We start from the raw sequence: 17,534 nt of genomic DNA on the forward strand, positions 1-17,534 counted from the left end.
CCCTGTCCACTGAACACACTTTGCTTTATTTTTTTCGCTTCCTTATATTAACTAGTCCATTTCAGCCAATTCTGGGATGTGTGAACTGAGACGTGGAGTGATTGTAGCTAAGAGGACATGGAAAAGCAAACACAGTAAATACAATACAATACAATACATGCTGATTTATATAGCGCTGTGAGTTAAATGAGGTGAATGAACATGCAACATGTTGGCTGTAAAACACACACGCGCACACAGGGCATCCTAAACTTCTTCACTTGTTGTTTACTTTCGTCGTGGAGGTGTGTTTGTGTGATAAATCTAACTGCGTGCAAGAGAATGTTTTTCAAGCTCTGACTGCTCACAGAGCCTATTCAATTAGCACATCTATGTTTCAGCAATCTGGGGAATGCTTTAGTAAATCATTATTTAATACTGAGGTCAAATGCATCTAGGATTAGCATAACAAACATGGCAGTGGCATTTGGGTTCACTGCATGGACCGATTGTGGGAGGGTTAAAATGTAAAGAATACAAATGGGAACAATCATAAAGAAATGTACACATACATGCATGCACACACGCACGCAAGCACACGCACACACAAAGGTAAGGTACATGCAAAGCACCCGTTCATCCTCTAATCGTGTAATGACAGGGCACGGCTAATGACAGGGAAGGGCACTGAAGCATTCATCCCTATGGCCGCATCACATTTGTTCACAGATAAAAACTCAACGCACAGACACACACAGCACTCAGAGTTACAAAGCCCTCCAAAATATTTGTTTGTTCAAACAAGACACTAACTTAGTAAAGAATAGAAAGACAATCACTCAGGGAGACAATTCTCATGGTCTCAGAAGAGGACAGGCGAGGGGTTTCGTTTGAACGTCTCTGCTTCGGATTAAAGTTGCAGGTACAACAAATTAGTAAAGTCACGTAGGCATCAATGGAACACTCCACTCTCAAGATCTGAATATTATTGCCCATCCGTTTGTTGTCCTCCATGAACTAGGAAGTTCCATGTGAACTAACAAACAGGTTGATGAACACAAATCTAATCCTCTGAAATGTTTGGACTTGGTGGAAAGAAATAATCCTTGGAAGCCAAGATACTACATGAATGTTGCTCATTGGCTTGTTTTTTTTTTTTTTTCTGAGGTGCACAAGAATGTGGCTCATCCTCATTTCATATTAGTAAAACATGAAGATTGCAAGAAAAAAAAGTCACATTAAGGTCCTTTCAAACGCGTAATGACTCCCTGAAATCCTTCCCTTTAGGGCTCCTTCTCCATAGCTTAATTATCTTCCCCTGACCTTTTTTTTTTCTCCAGATTGCTTTTGTTACGTTGCTCTGCAGTCAAACACGACAAGCACATGGTAACCTGGCATGGGGTGGCCACTCCATTAAAATAGTGTGGCGCCTGGTTGCCAAACACTTGAGCCTCTGTTTAGCCACAGAAACAGTGAAATGTGTCAACATGGAGTGTGAGGACCCCTCGCTCAACTTATTAGCGCTATTAGCCTGATTGCTTTGTGCGCTATCTTTGTTGGCTCGCCTTTTGTCATCCAGAGAGGAGTTGAGGCTCAGAAAGAGGAAGAGGAGGGGCAAAAAGAGAGCAGGAGAAGAGGTGCTATTCAAATTGAAATTGTTCAAGCAGTCTTTTTGCTTTTGTATGGGGCCAGAAAGCCGTGATTAGGAGAAGTCCACCCCCTGGACCCCCCCCCCCCTTTTTTGGGGGTGGAAGTGGGGGGGCAAAACCTCCCCTTTAGCACACCACACATACACGCACGCGCGTGTGCACACACACACGTACGAACGGTAATTGGTTGCTGTGACATAGACGGTCCAAGGAGGTGATTCCTCAGTGGAATTCCTGAACAGACTTGCCTCCCATTGCAAATGCCCCCCGCCACCCCTCCATCTGTCTACAGACACACGTACACACCCACTCACACACATACTTCACCCCGCTCGCACTCTGTGTCAGTCACGCCACAATAGCTGTCACGCAAGACGTTTGCGGTGTGTTTGTGCTAACAGGGTTACACTCCTGAAGCCAAGGAAATAAGCTGTCCGCTTACCTCGCTGTCTCTGTCTTCCTCGTGCATCAGAGCTCTCAGTGGGGAAGTCTGATGAACTGTCTTTGCCCTTTGCATTCGTCACAAGGCTCTTGCCCTCAATGATTTCCTCCCTTGTCATCTCATCGCTGCCTGCGTTGCAACAACATCCCTCTCATTTTGAATTCAAATGTTACAGTCAATAGAGTTAATTGGCGACGTGCCTCACATTGCAAATTGCCTGTGTGTTTGCGTTATTTCAACCGCTCATGCTATTGCCTTTTTCAAAGGCTAATGATGTGTAGCCGAGTTCCTGTATCGCCTCTTTGTCTTTACCTCCTCCCCCATCTTTCATCTCGTTCCCCTAAACCAGTGAGTTGCCCTCCCCATCCCCTTCTCTTACTAACTCCCCTAATTACAAAGCAAAGAGGATCTGACGAACAGGTAGCCCCGGGGCTAGCTGTCTGTAAACCAGGTGTGCCTCTCGATGTATATGTGAGTACATGTGCGTCAAGACGTGCCATGTGCAAGACTGTGTACTTAGGTTAACTCATTAGAAGCTGTCCTTGGGCAGCGTGGATGCATTCGTATGAACGGAACGAGCCGAAATCAGAGCCCCACTGCTTTTATACTGCGTCAGCAACAATAGTCACTTTTCCAATTCTCATTTGGGAGTGTTTTATTATTGCGAAAGTGCAAGTGAAATATTGTTCGAGTCGACTAATGTATTTGATTGCTTTGAGCGTTGCTGGTCAGAACTGTGTGTTTTGTTTTCCCTTCTGAACATTCCAAATTTATCTTCCTGTCTAAGGGTATCTCTCCATTGTACATGCGTGCTGTTATCTTCATGCGTGTGTCGTTCTCACAAGACTGCTCACTCGTGCCTTATTAACAGATTTTCCTGTGCTTCCTGACGATATTTTATATGATTCTGCCTCGTAAGGTGACACAGAGCTTTGAAGCTTCACTGAAAAAACGGTACGAGTCATCCCCACTGTGTTGATTCAGGATACCTTGTCTGGTGTTGTCGTCTTGTTAGGTAAAAGTCGGATTTCTCACAGGCCACTAATCACAGTCTCACATGTTTATTGCTGACATCATCCATAAGCACAGCTCTTGTCAGTACAAATATATACCAGTATCATATACTGTGTTTTGTTTCTCAGAATCAAAGGTTACAGAAGGGAGTTCACATCATACGCCTTACTGATTTGTACAAGTTAAGGGCATCAGGTCTCTATTTAACCACATGCAGGATATCGGCACAGGGCCAGAGTTCACAGCGGACATGGAATGTTTACATGACATTGCATGGAAGCACTGCCATAAATGAAACAGTCTTTACCCTTGAAGTAATTTCTCCACTCCTGTTTTTTTTTTATGCTTTCAACTTAGCACTTCATTTCATCTCTAAGTTGCAGTTCAGCACAGAGATGACAGTAAATACTTTTTCAGTCAAGAATTGAATTGCTGTGACCAAACACCGGGCGACTCGACAACAGTGTTTGCCTCGACATGAGATGCCTTGATGCCATCATCTGATTTTCTGGTGAGTGACTCAGTCGTCTGCGACTGAAAAATGCAAACAAGCGGGCAGGGACCACGTTCGCCTTTGCCCTGCGGATCTGCATATGGAAATAGCGATCTCCTTGTCGAATTCTGCGGGCGTTCGCGTGCGTGCATTTGTATTAGTCAGCATGAGGAAGCGAGTGAGACTGAGTAATCTAGACTGTGTGTTTGCGTGTGTGTGCTGGTTTGGAAATCTACAGCTGTTGATTTCATTCCTTTTTAACTCAGCCTCCCCAGGGAGGTTGTATTACCTGGTATAAGACTCAGATTTAAACCCCAAAGTGGAGTACCGGTAAGTGCAACCTCAGCAAGCTCAGATTGATTTATGAGACCGTCACGGAGATGAGAGGCAAACACACTGCACGCACAGGCAGAGCACATCTCAAACCTCTATAAAAAGACTTGAAACAAACCAAAATATCAAGCAGGCAACACTCATCCAAACTCGCAGCTTTATCATTACCAACATTCAACCATTCGTATTTATAAGACTTACTGTATCTGTGTATGTCTTTGAGAGACACATCAAAAATATAAATACAAATAAATCACCTGCTTTCTCTGCCTTGAAGTGTACTGTTACAGTGTGGATTTTTTTTGATTGATTCCTGTGCTAAAAGTTACAAAATAACTGAATTGTCCTGTGCTCGTTCATACAACTTGACATCCTAATCATTGTCCCTGTCGTCCACTGATCGGCACATACAGTTGAGAGTTGACATTTCCAGTGCACTAATCAAACAGTTGTTTTTGGAATTGTAGGAGAAAGAAAGAAAGACAAAAATAAAGAAAGGTCAAGTACTGCGTAGAAACCGTCATGGAAGGTGAAGGGGCATGTAAAGGCAACAACGGAGACGAGACAAGACAAGAAGAGAAAAGTGGTGTTCGGCTCTCTTATATTCCCTCAAGCATCAGCTCTGTTTTCATTGCCACAGTGTTTTTGGCATACTGACATACAAAGAGCTTCAGAGTGATGCCGTGTGTTTGTGCTCAGACGTGTGTTCCCTCAGGTGTCTGCGTCTCACATGCAGCCTGATGGTGCCTGTTTTTCCTCATTGTAATACTGCAGCCCAGGGACCCATCATCTTCGCTTCGCTCCCACACCCTCCCTGTGGTCGCGTCTATGACATGGACTTATTTATTTATTTATTGTTCTCCATTCCTGTGCCAAGCTCAGTATCCATAATCAAAGAATTCCTATATATCCAGCAACAAAATGGGCAATGAACTACAAGAAACTTGTCCTTGCATGAAATTTCATATAAACAGTTTGCTGCAGTGTTTTTGTGGATCCAGTCACTAGAATGGAGGCAAATAAATTAGTGTGTGTCTCACTGTGGTTATAAACATTCTCCAAAACGCACATATATAGTATAAACACTCGCGTACGTTTTAAAACAGGGGGTTTGGGCTATTGTGCAGCCTGTTCAAGCCTGTGTGTGACTGGTTGCCTCAAAGCTCCAATAGCCGGTTTCAGAAAAAGTGTGTCAGCAGTGTCCCGAGCAACAAAGGGAACCCTATGGCATCAGAACTGGAGCTCATATGGTTCACTTGCATAATACTAGTGCACACACACCATACACAGCGTGTTATTTATGTAAATATTATAAACACCATCACTCGTCTAAATAGAGACAGAGAACCATATATGTTTTTTTTCTTTCTCTCTCTTTCTCTCTCTCCACACACACACACACGCACACGCACACGCGCGCACACACACAAATGCTGTTTATTCATCAGGCTGAACTCTCGAAAGAGCTCGAGTAAGGCTCCTGAGTGAGAGGCATAGCTTTTTGAATGGCTGAACACAACATGAAAAAGGCTGAGTACCGGGCTTCATCTCTTTATTCCTATCGTTACTCAGTGTGTTGCTTTTTCTTGGAGTCGCCTTCATGCAATTTTTCCTCTGACCGTCATCTGCCAGGGTATCACATCACTTTCCAGTTCACTTCCAGAACGTCAAGTAACGATCATGTTAAATCTAATTAAGGATTTCCACTTCCTGTTAAACCCGGAACAGCTGCCTATAAGTCTGCAAAAAGGGGCAAAACCCCAGTGCGGTTTGCGTGTTCCACATACCAGTGGCTTCCAATTACTTTAACACAGTTTGAAAAACACTGCGGTGATGCAAACCAAAAGTCTTTGAGCTTTTCTTGTTTCTTTTCTGCTTCTCATTGGGTGTGTATAGACAGGATAAACAAAGAACAGAATTACAATTGGACCAATTTGTGTAGGCTTGACATGCAAAACAAGATATCTCCTGACTAATTATGGGGTGATGCATTGAGATGCTGTACGGTAATTATCGATTCCATTATTAATGTCTCATTAATTTCTGACGTACACCCTTGTTACCTGCAAGGAACAAATCTTAGGAAATTAAAATGAGTGGAAAAAAATGTAGGTGGGGAATTTAATCAGATGAGTAATTATAATCCACCTTCAGCCAAACAGACCAAACTAATGGAGAAAACAGAGGCGAAGGAGATGTGGAAATCTTGTGCTTCTGACATCAGCTTGTTAAAAAAAAAAAAGCCAGATGTCTTGTTACAGCTTACCTGCGTGCCCAGTCATTAGGCAGTCAGGTGAAAAAACGCGAGAACAAAAGGGAGGTTGGGACAGTTGAAGTGTGGAATGTAACCTGGCGGGTCAGGCCTCTGAGGGTGTGCGTGACTGACAAGCAGTGTCACACAAAACCCTTTTCTATGAAAGGCACGCAAATTCACATCCGCCAAGAGAGTATAAAAGTTCCGAGATTTTTTTCGATATACTCCCACATACAGAGAAGGAAGGGTGAGTCACGATTGGGGCATCCCAATGTGAAATGCCACAGATGCAAACCAGAACAACTGCATGCTGATGCACCTTTACAGCAGCTATTTATAGGAAACAATGGGCAGGTAATTAGCATTTGTGCTTTATTTTTTACCCCCTAGCCCCCACTCCCCAAAAAATCATTTCTTCAAATTGTGACTATGCTTCTGTTTCCAAGCTTCGGAGTAAAATGAGCAACAAAACCTTGGCAGCAGCATTAAAGCACTCTTATAAAATGGATAAAGCCTTCTTTAATTCTGCTTGCGTTTGTTACTTGCACTTTAGCAATGGTTTCTGGTTCATTATGACAAAGAAATAGCAACTAAAAAGGGGTTAATGTATTACATTCCGGGATTGGATTCCCTTTTAGTAGTAGATAGTGGAAAATAAATGTCCTTTGTTTGGCATAAATGACTTTAACTTGTTATGCTTTTGTTGAGATTCCATTTGGTTTTGTTAATTCATGTGCCCTTTTTGTCTCCACCTGTTCTCGTTGTCTGTCCCTTGTGTTTAACCAATCAGCTCCCTCGACCCTTTGTGTCTTGTCCAGGTGTTTCTCGTTGTCTCGTCACTTTGCTTGTATTTAGTTGCCTGTGTTGTGTCAGTCATTGTTGCTTCATTGTGAGTGTCTGCGTGCTCCTGTCATGTTTTGTTTTCTGTCATATGTTTTTGTTATTTTGGTTCCTTGTGGGTTTCAGGAATCTGTTCCACTATTTGAGTTGGTTTCTCCAGTGTACCCTGCAAGTATTTTTTTTAATACATTTTGTTCAGCCCACCCTGCTCTTTCCTGCCTCCCTGCTTTTTGGAGTCCTCCAACTGCCATCATACAAAACATGACATAACTAAGTGACATATGGCTGAGATTATCATTATTTAGGACCCATTTGTTTTTCCATCCATCATAACTTTAAATGTTTGAGCAAATTGCTCAAGTTGCTGACATGCTATGTGGGCCCCCCCCCCCCCATCCCCTCCTCCGACTTTGCACTCTCCTTCTCCTGCAAGATCTTATTGGACCCTGATTCTTAATTGCCAGCAAGTTAATTAATCTCACACTTGGCTGCTGAAATAACTTGACTTTTTAGACCTCTACTGTTTGAATGGAAATCGCATCTTGAGCAGCCAAAACCGCCACTAATGAGAGAGAGAGAGAGAGAGAGAGAGCAGTAATACAAAACATAAAGCATGGTCACGCTGCTAATATCTGTTTGGCATTTCATATATATTTAATGAATATTCTCAGAATGTAATTCTAAACTCTGTAAAGCTGTTCAGTTCTCAAAAGAGACTGTAGGTGTTATGTTTAGGATTTTAACAGACAATTACCGGTAACTGAATCACTGCTCTGCTGATTGACATGAAAGTCGACTCAGTCTAAGTTTATGCTATGTTCCCTGCAGTCACGGCAGCCTCGTTTACCTTGTAATATAGAGCGGCATGGAATTTTGGCAACCTTTTTCTTCTTCTCCAAATTCAAGTCTATCAGGATATCTGTTTCTTTGGATGAAACGTGAACACTGAGAACATGTTTGTGACCCCAGCAGTATAGTTGGCATCAGTATGAGTAAGCACATACTGCTGCTCGATGGGTGTTTGGTGATTTCAGTTTTCGGTTAACAATTCATTCACTAATCCATTGCTTGTACCAAAATATGCGTAAGAGCCTGTTATTCCCATACACACACTGCACAGTGCATTCACACTTTTTCTCTCGCTTGCTCTCTCATTGCAGACACGCACACACACATTCTACCTTAAGCGTTACATAGAGCTATGTCACGGCGGGCATTGTGGGTAAATTAAACACATGGCTTCGGTTTAGAAAATTTTAGGAGGCGATTAGCGATTTGGAATGCTCGGACGTACTTATTCCCATCCCACATACAGACTGCCTCTGAGTTCTAATACGGCCTATTATGTACTGTCAGGTTTAGTTGTGCTCACCTTGTTGTACTAAGGGCCGATGAGGTTTTTCATCTGCGCTCTGACTGCCATGGCTAATTTTTTGACAGCTCAAAAACATCAGGCATTTACAGCCTGTCTCGTTTGCACTTCCAGCCCCCTCGCGTCGACTCACAAACATTCCTGTTTGTCACCGGCGGTCACCAAGACCTGAGTGTAAACGTAGCCTTTAGATGCATGTTAAAACATGAGCAGCCACACAAAATCTTGGGAGTTTCCTCACATATTGTGTTTCCTGAATATGAACTTTTGTCCTCCGTTAGGAACTTGTAAATATACATGTATACCTGTACAATCAAGCAAGCTGACAGTGGATATCTTCCCGACAGCAATCTCTATTTTGAATGAGTGATTTGCAATAATGTACATTATTTAAATGTACCCATTTATTATGTTGGCATTTCGTTTCTTAATCTTGTCTATTATATCAGTTAGAGTCATACTCGTATACTTCAAGGTTATACGCCCAGTCGGTCCATGTATTCTTCACCTGGTGATACAATTGTGGACAGTATGAAGAGAATGTACTGTAAGGAGCGACGGCCCGGCGAAGTGAAGTGAAGTACTCGAAGAGCGGTGGTACACTGTTCTTATTCAGCACACGTACGATCATTTATATACCAGCAAAGCGGACGTTAGTGTAAACAAACGTCCAGCCCACCCGGGGGCTGTGATTGGTTGGTAGCGAGCGGCAGCGGGGGCCGCCGATTGGCTGATCAGTCTCGCGGCGCGAAATTCAAATGTCAGAGTTCTCAGAGGGCATTTGTGGTTGCTACAGTACATATATGTATTGATATGTATCTGCATTTTTTTTAATGATCGATGGATTGATTGTGTGCAGAAGAGTGTATATATATCCTGTATATAGTGGTTGCAGATGCTTCACGGATGTCCAAGACATATTTTCTTGCAGCGACAATAAAGTTTATTCTGATCCTGACTAACTTGATGCAACAAACAACTGGAAATGACACTGACCCAGTTACATCATTTCATGTTTCACGGAGGTTCAAGAAATGTTGATACGCCAATACCTCTCCGTGAAATTACAGTGGATGAAAAGAACATTGTGGAGAACAGCACAACATGTAGCATCCTGAGTTTGACCGCATTATCTGGTCAGTCTGGCAGTCAGGGAGTGAAGTGGTCCCAAGGCCTATTAGATATTAATGTATTTAAGCCATGGAGAAACCACTGGATAGATAGCCTAGGCACATGTTCTGGGCAATTAAAAGCAATTGACGGATGGACAGACATCCAATTCTTCTGGGGTCCATATGGCAAGAGGGCTTTCACAGGCTCACTTCAATTACATAAAGACCTCTGTGCATTGGCATGAGACACAAAAGGCCCAGCAATAGAAGTGAATGCAATGAATCACACATCACCACACAAGTACTTTGTATGTGTATATTTGCGGGTACCAAAACAGACTGGCTTGACACACACCACAGCTAGAGGCCAGGCGATCTATCTTTCTCGGCCACAAGCACAAAACAACTCACGATGTCATCATCCTAGCAAGATGGATGTCGAAATAATCACATCATGATTATAGAAAGTCTTGCATCACTGACCCATGCACAAGGACCCTCTCAATGTATGGCAACTCGATTAGACTCAAACCAGCCAAGCGGCCAGGAGTTTGTCTATTTTATGGCGCTTTCATCTGGAGATGTCCTGTTGTCCTCAAAGCTTCCATGAGGTAGCATAAATCTCAGAAGAAAAAGCTAGTTGTACATCATTGTCAAAACACGAGGCACATTAGCGAATAAGAAGTGAGGTATGTTTCACGTGTTGAATGAAATATCTCAAACCGTGAAACTTAAATGTCGTTCACTTCCTGTTTCCCCACGGGACGTTTGGAATGATAAAAGTTATGAACCTTTGAGTTGAATTTCTTCCATCTTTGAACCAGTTTTACACTTGGCACGGCGGCTGAGAAATAGCGTTTATGCGCATTTATACAGTTTTTTTCTTGTGTTACTGTGCACTGTCCCAATGAAAAAAAAGTTCACCGAAGAAACAACACGTTGTTTCGTTTGGTCATCGTTGGACCGTATCTCACCGTCCTTTCTGGGCCAAGATTAGAGCACTATGTGGGCTACGTTGCAGGCTAACGTATTCTTCACACTGCAATGACGTGTTACTACAGCTGGCAACTTGGAAGAAGGGGGATGTCACCCATCAACCACTCACCTCTTTTATCTCGACATGCACACGAGGCCAACAGGCATTGACTGATCGATTTATGGAGCACACGATGCATGTTTGTGTGCATGGACGATTCATTCACAGACGTTTTCCTGAGTACCGGTACTTTTTTCTTTCATAGACCTAAAAGGTAATTCAGTTGACTAACAAACTTCAGTCACAATTATACAATTATACTGAATATACTACAGTGCTGCCTCCCATTTTCCCATGTTTGATTCAATAACCTGTTCAAGGGATTTATTTATGTATTCATAAATGGGGATTTTGCATTTTTGTTTGATGTTTTACCCACATGTTTAACAGGATCCTCTGGAAAATATTCTTAATTAAATGGTCTACAGATGATATGATGGCAGGCAAGTTCAAATTATTGCACAAAAGGAAATATTTTAAGAGAAAATGATTAACATCACCGCGATGTTTACCTGCACACGTAGAGTAAGTTAAAAAATAACAATGTCCCTGTTTATGCCTAAACTGGCCCATTAGTGCAAGAGTTCAGCGGGGCAATCCTAAGAAAACAACTTTGTTTCTCTGTTTCTCAAACAAAAGAGGAAAAAAAATGAGAGTTTCTATCCATCAGTTCTCTTCCATGTGTAAAGCACATCTCATATGACACAGCACAATCCTGATCTCTTGGGGGTTTCGATAAATTGGACGGCCTCTGCAAGGCTCCAACTCCTGGGTGTGGCTCAGCATTGACCTGATTAGTCAGTGGTCCTGACACTGAACCAATCAAACTGGGGAGGTTAAAAATGTCTCCCCAGGGATGCTGATCAGTCAATTTGATTTGGGATTATTAAAAATAGGATTCACCGTTTTTTGCGACACCAAGGCCAAAACAGATTGGAGCGACTGACCTCGGACGATGAAATCAGCACTGAAAGCAAGGATGTGGCTATTTCGGTAGGATGTTTGTATTGGTAGATTCAAAGTTGCATTCGTTATTGGAATAGATTTATGCATATGACTTGCTGGTGTAGCTCAATCAACACTATAACAGTAACTGTTGTTTCTATTCTTGCGGCCATTTTTTGTTTAACCCTTTGAGTGGGCAAAGGTAGTGGGCATGTAGAATAGGCACCAACATCAGAATCTTCCTAAAGATTCTGGAATTGAGAAGTCACTTAATGTGCCCCAACTGCAACGAGAAATCAGCATATCGTGGTACTTCTTCAGCGTTCTTGCTACTCTGGGAAAGTGTTAATATTTCACAAACACCAAGTCTGCCATCCTGTACCTGCAGGTTTTCATCCAATTTTAATGACCCGCGACTCTAATATGAGCAGCTCTATTCTTAGTTTAATGAATAGGTGAAGAATTGTTTTGATATATTTTTTATGTTGAAAGTGTTTCCTTATGTGCACTTAGTATTTCAGGAACATAATGCCAGAAAGTGTTTTAGTTAACATCAAGGTTGTGTCTTTGCATAGAAAAAAAAGGGGGGTCAACAGCAATTGCTGAGAAGGACGGTATGGATTGTCTGAAAAAAAGCACCATTAGTAACGGACTAATTACAGGCAGACTAAAAGATTTCCACTGCCGGCCGAAGCGGAGATTCATAAATAAGTAAATGCAAGGGCAGTGTGGCCGCTTAATTAGCAAAGTGTGTGTGTAGGGTAGGGGGGGAGGTTGAATCTCAAGAGGCACTGACCCAATGTTTGCCGGGATGGAATATCGGCAGCGATCCTGTCTATCTTCGTGGCATTGATTGATGGTAAGCCAAATTGAATCGCGAATCATCACCTCCTCTTAGTACCGGGCCCCCAGGGATTGAGAGAGGCCAAAAGTGGCAATGGAGGTAATGCTGTTGTATCCCCTTCTTGACACCGGACACTTTAACATTATAATTCCCCACAAGTCTCCCCAAACCACACTCCAACCACCCCCCCCCCCCCCCCCCCACTTGACCCCCAGACCCTCCCTTCTTCTGGTTAGGGGTTATCCGACTCCTGTGAGTGTGTGTTCCCGTTCACACTTACAATTTTTGTTCTGTTTGTTCTCACACTTTACCTCTTAGGCATTTAAAAACTAGAGACATTATATCACTCACTCTTTGACACCCTGTGACAATGCATTCTTTTTGCATGACAACTCACTTAGTCAAACTTTGCATGGTTCACGTCGACAGACGTCAAACGCGTCTAACGGTGCGGGAGTTAAGAGCAGCAAGTTGAGAAAAACAACACATTGGAACTGAGCGCATTTAAGGTGATTGGAGTTGTGTGTACGCCAGCAGTTGTGATGCCTTCAGGAAACGCAGGCAACAATTTCAATGGAATTGTGGAGAATGAATTTTTCTTTTAGCTCGTAACGACGGTCTCTCCTTGCTCATTCTACCGTATGAGAAGTTCCCTTATCAGGAGTAGGCACATGTATACAGAGAACAGTAAACACTGTAGCATCTGTCTATGGTGCCTGCTTGGATTTTTATATCAAACAGGCATGAGATAACAGGGAAAGGACAAAATACTGTAATTAGGGCCCACTGTTCTAATGATAAAATGAGACAGATATGACAAGTGGTTGCAGCAAAAGAGTGGTGAGGGGGGAGAAATGGAGTGACATTTCAAGAGGACAGCTTGAGGCAAGATTGGGAGAAAGAGAAGACAAATAAAATGACTGAAAGGTGAAGCGAATAAAAGGAAACTCTTTTTCCGGATATGCTATTACTGGTGGCCATCTTTAGGCTTGTTCTCTCTACGCACGTCAACCAAAGGTCAACACCGCCTCTCGAGTAATCGTAATCACATATTTAAACAAAACAATGTTTTTCACCTTTTGCTGAACACAGTTTTGATATTAGGAAATCAGAGCAGTTTGCATCTTGAATAGAAGCTGCAGTACTGTTACGCTTGCAATCACTGCTCAAATGAGATTCATGTTTACTCTCATTCTCGCAACCTTTTGTTCGACTTTAATTATTTTCCTCCTCAAACACTCAGGGATCCCAGGGATCACGTTTTGAAACTGTCAAACAACGTGGCCATGGGTTAGCACTGACTTCCGCTGTCAGAGTCGTTAAATAAATAAATAAATAAATAAATAAATAAATAAATCGGACAGACGCTCCCAGACATTACTTAAGACAGCCAGAACTTTCATCCAGGGCTGATGTGAGCGTAAACTATAGAAGGAGGTAGACGCTGGCAGTTAATGAGTCAGACAGCTATAACTCTGCAGCATTGCCTCCCTGGCAAGGTACAATAAGAGAGAGCCCTCATTACATCTTCATCTTCAAGTCAGTAGAATGAAATAAATGTTGTTTATGAAAGTTTTGTCCAACAAAAATTCCATTCCTATTTTTATTCAAGCAGAAAGTAAAAATGCAATGAAAAAATGTTTATATATTTGAAGGTCAATTCAGAAGTATGCCTTGCTGTGAACCTTTGTCTCCAATGTTCCTTCTGCTCTCGCTTGCCTCCAAGTAAGGTCACCATTTGAAAACGCAACTTTTACTGAGGTAAAAATGCAAGGTCAGATAACATGAACAATCTCCAGAAGGAGGCAAGTTCCCTTCTTTAGTCTCGTCAATTCCAACCAGGCACAGCTCCCCGACATCCAAAGACCATAATTCAAGAGGAGTACAGCAGATAAGAAACTCTGAGTCTTTGAACTGTCTTTATATTTCAAACCCTTACTTCACTCTCGATCTCTGAGCTCCCCCGCTGCTCTGTTGAGACTGTGAGAAATGGGCTGATCGATGGGGTCTGACAGCAGTGAAACGAATGGTACCAGCTGATTGATTCATTAGTGGTCGAATGGGAATATGTGGACGCAGAGTGTGACCCTAAGAAGCAGGTGGGTGTCAATTTGGACAGTGATTGGTGCATGTGCATTGAGTGAAGGTAATATGCACAAGTTGATGGCCATCTTATTAAGCAACTGCCACTTCTTGTGTGTGTGTGCGTGTGTGTGCGTGTGTGAGGGAGAAATGATAGGTTAGAAGGGATTTTGGTGGGGTGTGAGAGGAGAAAGGGAAGCTGTTTGTGGCCTGACTTGGCACAAAGACAGGGGTCAGACTGTATTGTGCAGCACTTTTATCTGGTGCACTGCAATTAGGCTTCACAGCACTCATTGTTGAAACCCTGTTAAAATTAGTGCTAACAAACCCCCATGTCACAAGCACTGAAATAAACAAGTAAAATATGTTTCAGTAACATACAATTTGAGTAAATGGAAAGTCAACGTGAAGTTATGTGTAGCCAATGACATAAAAATAACATCCATTCATCCATTATCCAAGGCGCTTTATCCTCACGAGGGTCATGGGCGTGCTCGAGCTCACAACAGCTGAGGTACGCCCTGAATCGTTTGCCAGCCAATCGCAGGGCATAGACAAACAATCATTCACTCTCATAATCATACCTACGGGCATTTTAGAGTGCTCCATTCATCTACCATGCATGTTTTTGGAATGTGGGAGGAAACCAAAGTACCCGGAGAAAACCCACACAGGCAGGGGGAAAACAGACAAACACAACACAGGAAGGCCGGGGATCGTAAGCGAAGCCTAGAACTCTGTGAGGCAGACGTGCAACCATCGCGCCGGCCATAAAAATAACAATAAATAATAATCAGTATAAGCATTTACAATGGTCAAGCGCCCATGTGTGGTTTTCAGCACTTAAAATGTCTTCTTTCGCTGGAATATTATGGTCATATAATACAACATATGTTGTCAAGTTGTACGAGTCAAATTGAGTGCAATAATTAAAATGTTAACTCTCAATGACCGTGTAATACACTCAAAAATACAACGGTGAGGTAATATTTTATCAACCTTTATTTTCCATTATTTTTTTGTAACTCTAAATTTAGCATAAAATCTAGGCATAAATCTAAGACATTTAAAAATGTTTATGTCCAAATAACGTTTGTCACACCTTCTGTTTAACAACCCTCCTGCTGTTACCAAATGGATTGGTGGCATGACTGTCAGAGTCATTAAACATCCAAACGAAAAAGAAAAAGTTGACACTTCCACATTTGCTCAATTGCCCTATAAAATGAGTGTGATATAAGTGAGCATGATGCCTTTTTGGTCTTTTTATTGTCTCTTTCGTGTTGCACTCTCTTAAACATTTAAGTCAACGTGTCAGGGAAACTCTGGTCTAACTTGAAGTGAGGTTAAATAAATGCTGTCGCAGCTGGCGGTGTCTGCAGGAGGCGGCTCCATGGGACCGTGGGGATTATGTAAATATCAAGACAAAAGGTCACGTGTGATTGGTACAGCTTCAACTGAAATGTGCTGGAGTGAGCTAGTAAACACATTGCACGGCTGAAAACATGAGACCACTTTTTTTTTGTCCTCCAAAGTGCAATTTAAAAATATGTTATAGAAGGTGAGATCATACTGTGTCCTTACGCCTTTTTCAAGTACAGGTGATGGATTTTTTTGACAGCAAGCACGAGAAGGGGGGAAAAAAATGTAATGGGAACCAGTGAGGTAAATGCATCGATTAACATGAGTAATGATTTCCTCACCACAGCATAAAATACACACCTGTGCCTTCCTAACTGCATTGTGGTTAATTATTGGATATTGAATGCCTACAATTTAACACTGACATCACATTTTTCCAAGAATTTGTTCTTACCATTGTGCTTATAACACTGATAGAAGACTCAAAAGTTATTTTGCATGTCTTCAAAAATTCTCAACCGCCCTGACTTGTGTTTTCATATCGCAATCATTGTACCTCCAAAATCAAAATGTTAATCTTTTTTTTTTGTTGTTGTTATTCTAAAGTTTAACCTATAAAACCTTACGCGAAATGGATTTTACTATGCATTCTAATATATAGCTATTACATTTGAAAAATACGACCTTTCCACATAAACCATAATTCGTAAATCTTTTAAAATATATTACTATCTTACACATTTTATTCTTGCCATTATATTATCACTAGTTCAGGACGGTGTTCGACTGGCTGGTTCCACCTCACAGTGCAGAGGTGCAGGGTTTGATTCCGGCTCCAACATTCCTGTGTGGAATTTGCATGTTCTGCATGGGTTTCTCCCAGGTAATCCAGTTTCCTACCACATGGCAAAAAACATGCACGGCACGTTAATTCACTCTAAATTGTCTAAATTATCCCCTGGGGTGAGTGTGAATGGTTGTTTGTCTATGTGTGCCCTGCGATTGGCTGGGAACCAGGACAGGGTCTTACCCCGCCTACTGCAGGGCTCCAGCACGTCCGCGACCCTCAAGAGGATAAACGGATTAGAAAATGGATGGATTGATTTTATCTTTATTATTATTTTGAAAAGCTGATGTGCTAGACCAGTGGTCCCCAACCTTTTTTGCCCCACGGACCGGTCAGACAATATTTCCAGGGACCGGCATTTTAGGTGTGGCGGAAATAATAGAACAAGATAATATGCTATGAGCTGCTTGAAAACTGTGGCGTTTTCAAAATATAATAACAATAATCATAAGGAGCGTACAATCTGGCCGAAACACTCTGATCACGCTGGTAATGTTTAATGCATTCAAAATACGATACAATGCAAATTCAAAGTGCATGAAAATAACGACTCACCACAGCCCCGAGCTTGATTTTCTGTAACAGACGGTCACATCTCGTGTTAATAGGGGACAATGACACCTCCAGTGTGTGCTTTATGTCCAGTCTACTTCGTAATTTTGTTTTAGTCGCCGTTGCTGCAGAAAACATCCGCTTCACATAGATAGCATGTCGGAAATAGCAACAGATCTCAGAAAATTCAGCAATAACTTTAATCCAGTTGTCTCGAACGTCCATTTAAGGCCGCCGTCATTTGCGATCTCCAGCAGTTTTTTAAATGAATTTTTTTGTCTTTTTTTTTTTGGCGTAATTGGTCGCCGAAGCATGGTTTGATGCGTGTCAAGCGTGACATAGACGGGTGTAATGGAGAATCCGGTAATTTTTCCAAAT

At 42.1% G+C, this 17,534-nt stretch overlaps 2 protein-coding genes across 15 annotated transcripts in view; one reads left to right on the forward strand and one right to left on the reverse strand.

Annotated features, from left to right (window-relative positions):
* Nucleotides 1-17,534, reverse strand: part of LOC127606300 (ephrin type-B receptor 3-like) — a 55,723-nt gene that overhangs the window by 30,016 nt on the left and 8,173 nt on the right. The gene's annotated exons all lie outside the window — the stretch shown is intronic.
* The window catches only part of LOC127606362 (profilin-2-like), a 437,001-nt gene continuing 420,191 nt past the window's right edge, over nt 725-17,534 (forward strand). The window contains exon 1 of the mRNA XM_052074661.1: nt 725-737. The gene's annotated coding sequence lies outside the window, so the exon portion shown is untranslated. The remainder of the gene's footprint in view (nt 738-17,534) is intronic.

The sequence above is a fragment of the Hippocampus zosterae genome, chromosome 8 (genome assembly GCF_025434085.1).
Source record: "Hippocampus zosterae strain Florida chromosome 8, ASM2543408v3, whole genome shotgun sequence".
NCBI classification, from domain to species: Eukaryota; Metazoa; Chordata; class Actinopteri; order Syngnathiformes; family Syngnathidae; genus Hippocampus; species Hippocampus zosterae.